Raw genomic sequence first — 7,581 nt, 5'->3', positions numbered from 1 at the left:
CAACCTCCCCCTCACTCTCCCTCTACTCGTACTTCTCTCTCTCCTCTCCCTGTCTCTCACTCTCTTTTCCCCTCTCTCTCCCCTCTCTTTTCCCCCTTATTTTACATACTTTTCTCCCCCTCTCTCCCTCTCCTTCTCTCTCTCTCCCCCACTCCTTCTCTACAGTATCTCCCTCTCTCTCTCCCTCTGTCTCTCCCCCACTCTCTCTCCGTCTCTCTCCCCTGCTCCCTCTCTCCCCCGTTCCCTCTCTCCCCCACTCCCTCTCTCTCTCCCTCTGTCTCTCCCCCTCTCTCTCTCCGTCTCTCTCCCCCGCTCCCTCTGTCTCTCCCTGTCTCTCTCTCCCCCCTCCCTCTCTCTCTCCCTCTGTCTCACTCTCTCCCCCGCTCCCTCCCTCTCACTCTCCCCTGCTCTCTCTCTGTCTCTCTCTCCCCCGCTCTCTCCCTGTCCCTCTCTCTCTCCCCGCTCCCTCTGTCTCTCCCCCGCTCTCTCTCTGTCTCTCTCTCCCCCGCTCTCTCCTTGTCCCTCTCTCTCTCTCCCCCACTCCCTCTCGCTCCCTGTCCCTCTCTCCCCCGCTTCCTCTCTGTCTCACTCTCTCCCCCGCTCCCTCTCTCTCTCCCTGTCTCTCTCTATCCCCCCTCCCTCTCTCTCCCCCACTCCCTCTCTGTCTCACTCTCTCTCTCCCCCGCTCCCTCTCTCTCACTCTACCCCGCTCCCTCTCTCTCCCCCGCTCCCTCTCTGTCTCACTCTCTCTCTCCCCCGCTCCCTCTCTCTCTCCCTCTGTCTCTCCCCCGCTCCCTCTCTTGTCTCACTCTCTCCCCCGCTCCCTCTCTCTCTCTTCCCCGCTCCCTCTCCCCCGCTCCCTCTCTCTCTCCCTCTGTCTCTCCCCCGCTCCCTCTCTTGTCTCACTCTCTCCCCCGCTCCCTCCCTCCTTCTCTCTCTCTCTCTCTCTCTCTCTCTCTCTCTCTCCCGCTCCCTCTCTCTCTCCCTCTGTCTCTCCCCCACTCCCTCTCTTGTCTCACTCTCTCCCCCGCTCCCTCCCTCCCTCTCTCTCCCTCTCCCTCCCTCTTTCCCTCTCTCTCCCTCTCTCTCTCCCTCTTTCCCTCTCTCTCCCTCTCTCTCTCCCTCTTTCCCTCTCCCTCCCTCTCTCTCTCCCTCTCTCTCTCCCTCTCCCTCCCTCTTTCCCTCAGGCTGTTGACATGTCTTGTGTCAGGAAGTACAAGCTCCCTCCTATATTACTGCATCTCTCTCTCTCCTCCCTCCTCCTCCTCCCTTCTTCTCTCTCTCCTCCCTCCTTCTCCTCCTCCCTTCTTCTCTCCTCCCTCCTCCTCCCTTCTTCTCTCCGGCGTTTCTTTACTAAACGCCTCGTGTGCACGGAAATCTCCCATTATCAGGCCGCGTCGGCGAGACCGCGCAGAGGAGTGCCTTAAGGCAACGATCACGGCCATAGACCGCGCCAGCGCGACGGGGCGCGCGGAGAACCGTCGCGTGTACCCAGCCACACATCGCTGCAGCTAAAACGCGGGTGACGTCACGCGCGCGCTCGCGAGCGCTCACACGGACCCAGCTTGGCATGGCGCTGGCGCTCGCCCCTGTGCTGCTGCGCGGGGATTTCTGTGTCTCCGCCCCCAGCGCAGAACACGATTTATTTCGTGGTTTGTGTATATGTGAACGGGAATCTTTCTGGGCGCCAAAACCGTCCGCCATCTTTAACATGGCGCCAACCCTGCAAAGACTCTCAATATGTTTCATTGTATAGTGTATTACTGTATTGTATGTCTTTATTTATATAGCGCCATTAATGTACGTAGCGCGTCACAGCAGTAATACATGTGGTAATCAAATAAATAACAGATAATATAAATAACAGATCATGGGAATAAGTGCTTCAGACATAAAAGTAACATTTCGGAAGAGGAGTCCCTGCCCTGAGGAGCTTACAGTCTAATTGGTAGGTAGGGAGAACGTACAGAGACAGTAGGAGGGAGTTCTGGTAAGTGCGTCTGCAGGGGGCCAAGCTTTATGTATCATGTGTTCAGAATATCCACAGTGCTATTCGTATGCTTCTTTAAGCAAGTGTGTCTTAAGGTGGGTCTTAAAGGTGGATAGAGAGGGTGCTAGTCGGGTACTGAGGGGAAGGGCATTCCAGAGGTGTGGGGCAGTCAGTGAGATACAAAGGGGGTAGAGAGAAGACATCCTTGAGCAGAACGCAAGAGTCGGGGTGCTGCATAACGAGAAATTAGGGCTGAGATGTAAGGAGGGGCAGAGGGGGGTATAGTGAGATATTGGGGTGAGATGTAAGGAGGGGCAGAGGGGGGTATAGTGAGATATTAGGGTGAGATGTAAGGAGGGGCAGAGGAGGGTATAGTGAGATATTAGGGCTGAGATGTAAGGAGGGGCAGAGGAGGGTATAGTGAGGTATTAGGGTGAGATGTAAGGAGGGGCAGAGGGGGGTATAGTGAGATATTAGGGTGAGATGTAAGGAGGGGCAGAGGAGGGTATAGTGAGATATTGGAGTGAGATGTGAGATGGGGCAGAGGAGGGTATAATGAGATATTGGGCTGAGATGTAAGGAGGGGCAGAGGAGGATATAGTGAGATATTAGGGTGAGATGTAAGGAGGGGCAGAGGAGGATATAGTGAGATATTGGGGTGAGATGTAAGGAGGGGCAGAGGAGGATATAGTGAGATATTGGGGTGAGATGTAAGGAGGGGCAGAGGGGGGTATAGTGAGATATTAGGGTGAGATGTAAGGAGGGGCAGAGGAGGATATAGTGAGATATTGGGGTGAGATGTAAGGAGGGGCAGAGGAGGATATAGTGAGATATTGGGGTGAGATGTAAGGAGGGGCAGAGGGGGGTATAGTGAGATATTAGGGTGAGATGTAAGGAGGGGCAGAGGAGGATATAGTGAGATATTGGGGTGAGATGTAAGGAGGGGCAGAGGAGGATATAGTGAGATATTGGGGTGAGATGTAAGGAGGGGCAGAGGGGGGTATAGTGAGATATTAGGGTGAGATGTAAGGAGGGGCAGAGGAGGATATAGTGAGATATTGGGGTGAGATGTAAGGAGGGGCAGAGGGGGGTATAGTGAGATATTGGGGTGAGATGTAAGGAGGGGCAGAGGAGGGTATAGTGAGATATTGGGGTGAGATGTAAGGAGGGGCAGAGGGGGGTATAGTGAGATATTGGGGTGAGATGTAAGGAGGGGCAGAGGGGGGTATAGTGAGATGTAAGGAGGGGCAGAAGAGTGTAAAGCTTTAAAAGTGAGGAGAAGAATGGAGTGTGAGATGCGGGATTTGATCGGAAGCCAGGAGAGGGATTTGAGGAGGGGAGACGCTGAGACAGATCTAGGAAAGAGTAGAGTGATTCTGTCACACACTACGACTGTTATACTGAACAGGAAATATATTCACTGCACCAATTATAACTAATATTACACTAATAACACATATATTTACTACACCAATTATAACTAATATTACACTAATAACACATATATTCACTGCACCAATTATAACTAATATTACACTAATAATACATATATTTACTACACCAATTATAACTAATATTACACTAACAACACATATATTTACTACACCAATTATAACTAATATTACACTAATAATACATACATTCACTACACCAATTATAACTAATATTACACTAATAATACATACATTCACTACACCAATTATAACTAATATTACACTAATAATACATACATTTACTACACCAATTATAACTAATATTACACTAATAATACATACATTCACTACACCAATTATAACTAATATTACACTAATAACACATATATTCATTACACCAATTATAACTAATATTACACTAATAACACATACATTCACAACACCAATTATAACTAATATTACACTAATAATACATACATTCACTACACCAATTATAACTAATATTACACTAATAACACATACATTCACTACACCAATTATAACTAATATTACACTAATAACACATATATTTACTAACTAGTTATAACTAATATTACACTAATCATATATTTACTAACTAGTTATAACTAATATTACACTAATAATACATATATTTACTACTCTAGTATCTAACTAATACCACACTAATAATACATATATTTACTACTCTAGTATCTAACTAATACCACACTATTAATACATGTATTTGCTAACACTGGTTATAAATAATATGACACTAATATTACATATATTTGCTAACTAGTTATATGTATATAATATGACACAAATATTTTATATTTTCTACCACTGGTTATAAATAAAAAACCACACATCATTATGTTTTAATTGAACTTGTATTCAACATAACGCGATATGTTTCGCCTGGAGTCATAGTTACATTGTTACATAGTTACACATAGTTACATAGTTACACAGTAGTTTCATAGTTACATATAGTTACATAGTTACACAGTAGTTTCATAGTTACACAGTAGTTTCATAGTTACACATAGTTACATAGTTACACAGTAGTTTCATAGTTACATATAGTTACATAGTTACACAGTAGTTACATAGTTACATAGAATATGAGGTTGAAAAAAGACGTACATCCATCAAGTTCAACCTATGCTAAATTTAGACAACAGATACTTTATCCTATATCTATACTTACTTATTGATGCAGAGGAAGGCAAACACAAACCCTATAGTCATATAATCCAATGATATCTCATAAGGGGAAAATAAATTCCTTCCTAACTCCAAGAATTGGCAATCGGATTAATCCCTGGATCAATATCCTTCCCATGTATACTTATTTGGAATATCCCTGTATACTTTTCCCATCTAAAAAGATGTCCAACCTTTTTTTTTTAACAAATCTGTTGTATCTGCCATCACAGTCTCCATCATACTGCGATAAGGCAGAAAGGTGGGTATTTTTAAGGTGCCGCTAAAAATCTCAGGACCCGCATCAAATTAACGAAACATAACAAATATAGTCATTTTGTTGGTAGTCATCAAGTCCCGATATTTACCGGAGCCGGCCTAAAATCCCCACCTCCAGGCGCTGGCGTTTGCGCAGTCTTGCGCATGTGTGTAACGGCCATTATAATATCATTTAGATACATCGGCAAGATAAGCTAAACCAAGATGGAGTAGGTGATAAAACATCTATATATATATATATAGAAAGGCTAAGGATGTCTGCAACTCGTGATGTCAGCAGTATGATGTCACTAGCCCGATATACAGCCGACCAGGTATAACACCCAGCGGCTGGCTTGCCACACAGACACACTGATAAACATTCTGAAATATATATATATATATATGTAAATTTTGAGGGTGATGATGAGGTGAAGGCGGACATTTTGTGTGCGGAGCGGCGACAGGGCGGGAAGGGAGTGTGCAGTGTCCGTGAATCCGGACATTGTCGGCGTGTAGCGGGCGACATGGCGAGGCGGAAATTTTTAGCGTGTAGCGGGCGACATGGGGAGGCGGAAAAGGTTATTGCCGAGCGGACATTTTTAGCGTGTAGCGGCGACGGTGCGGAGCGTCCGTGAAGGGAGTGTGGAGGGCGGGCGTTACATTTTGAGGGCGAGGCGGCCGTGAAGGCGGAAATTTTCATTGTGTAGCGTGCGACAGGGTGATGATGACAGGAACGGGCGGGAAGGCGGAGGGGGGAGGGTGGAGCAGGCGGGAAGGCGAAAAATTTGACGGGGTAGCGTCAGACAGGGCGCTGACTTCGCAGGGGTGATAGTCGGAGGTGACAGTCTCCGGGGGTATGGTGAGACTGTGTGTGTGTGTGTGTGTCAGTGGAGTAGGTGTGTCCCTGATGTCAGCGTACCTCTTGGCCAATGAGAGTCGTGGGGGAGGCGGACCATGGGGGCGGGCGGACCGAGGGACCAATGAGAATCCCCACACCTACTCACAATCAAATACTTTTCAGTTTTATATATATTAGAAAAGTGAGACGAAAGAAAGAAGGAATGAGTGCCCTATGCTTCACACGAGGTCATGGGAATGAAAAGTCGGGGAGATACACTTGGGGGGCTGTGCACATGGGGGGGCTGTGCACTCAGGGGGGTGCACTCAGGGGGGCCCCGGGCACTTGGGGGGCATGCACTCGGGGGGGCGTGCAGTTGGGGGGGTGCACTCGGGGGGGTCCGTGCACTTGGGGGGTCTATGCACGGGGGGGGTCGGCACTCGGGGAGTCCGTGTACTTGGGGGGGGGTGGCTTGCACTCGGGGGGGGTCTGTGCACTCGAGGGTGGGGGGCTTGCACACACACACACACACACACACATACATACTAAACACAGAAAACCGTATGCACACCAATATAATGGGGTACCCGAAAACTAGCATATATTCTATCATTAATAGTAGAAAAATATTATTAAATGGTCAGTGTCCAAGCGATGAACGACCCTATTGCAAATGAGAGCTCAAAAAATGCCATATCAATCCACGTTAGAGCCATATATAAAACAGCGGGGCCTGCGCAGGATGTCCGATAAGTCCGTTATCGGCAGCTTTTCGTCAAAAAAAATAAAAGCCGACAGCTATTCTGCAGGCGCCGATATTTTGGCGATACTAGAAATTTTCGGCAATTTTTTTTTTTCCCGAAATAATTTTTTTTTAAATCGCCAAACGCGCGCCGATAATCCATTTATCGCCGTGCGGAGGGTTTTTGTCACTTTTTTTTACCCACCATAGCTTTAAAAAAATAAATAAATATATATATATATCTCCATCCCATACATACTACCCCCTTCGCCCACCCCCACAACCCACAATAAACACAAATACACAACAGCCCCACTACCCACCTCCTAGACCCCCACATAAAACCATATTTTATTTTTTTACACACAGGATTAATATCACAAGCCGGCGGGGGGGGTTTCCCACAGGTGTCTCTTGGCCCTCAGGTGGTCCCCGCTAGGCTCCGTGGGCCCACAGGTGGTCCCTGTGGGTCCCTGCGGGTCCCTGGGTCATCCCCACGGGTTTCTATGGGCACTTGGTGGTTCTCACAGGGGCCTGGGGGACCTCGGGTGGTTCCCGCGGGTGTCTGGGGGTCCCGGGTTGTCCCCACAGGTATCTGGGGGCATTCGGTGCTTCCCACGGGGGTCTGGGGGCACTTGGGTGGTCCCTGCGTGTCCGCGGGTCCCCACTGTGGTCCCCGGTTCCTCCCTGCAGGTGTCCGTGTGTCCTCAGGTGGTCCCCGCTAGCCTGCGGTACCATTTCTGTATTTAAAAAATAAAAACATGGCCTACTTTTCAATAAATATACCCCCACCTCCCCCCCCCACCCCCCAAACACATACTGTACAGTAACGTGCAAAATAACTATTATCCAGATATGGATAATAGATTATTTGCCCATTATTAAACACAACATTAGCCATGCAGCATAAATAAAGTAAATAAAAACCATTCTACTTACCCCATGCAATATGAAGGGCGTCCTCGTCAGCTTCCTGCAGGTCCATGTCTTCCGTTGCCAGAAATAATATATAGCAAAATACATTCTAATGGCCCCTAACCCCTTAATCACCTTAGCGGTAAATAACCGCTATAGTAATTAAGGGGTTAAACTACCATGCCCCGCTACC

The sequence above is a fragment of the Ascaphus truei genome, unplaced genomic scaffold, assembly GCF_040206685.1.
Source record: "Ascaphus truei isolate aAscTru1 unplaced genomic scaffold, aAscTru1.hap1 HAP1_SCAFFOLD_1313, whole genome shotgun sequence".
NCBI lineage: Eukaryota > Metazoa > Chordata > Amphibia > Anura > Ascaphidae > Ascaphus > Ascaphus truei.
This window is presented reverse-complemented; position numbering follows the sequence as displayed.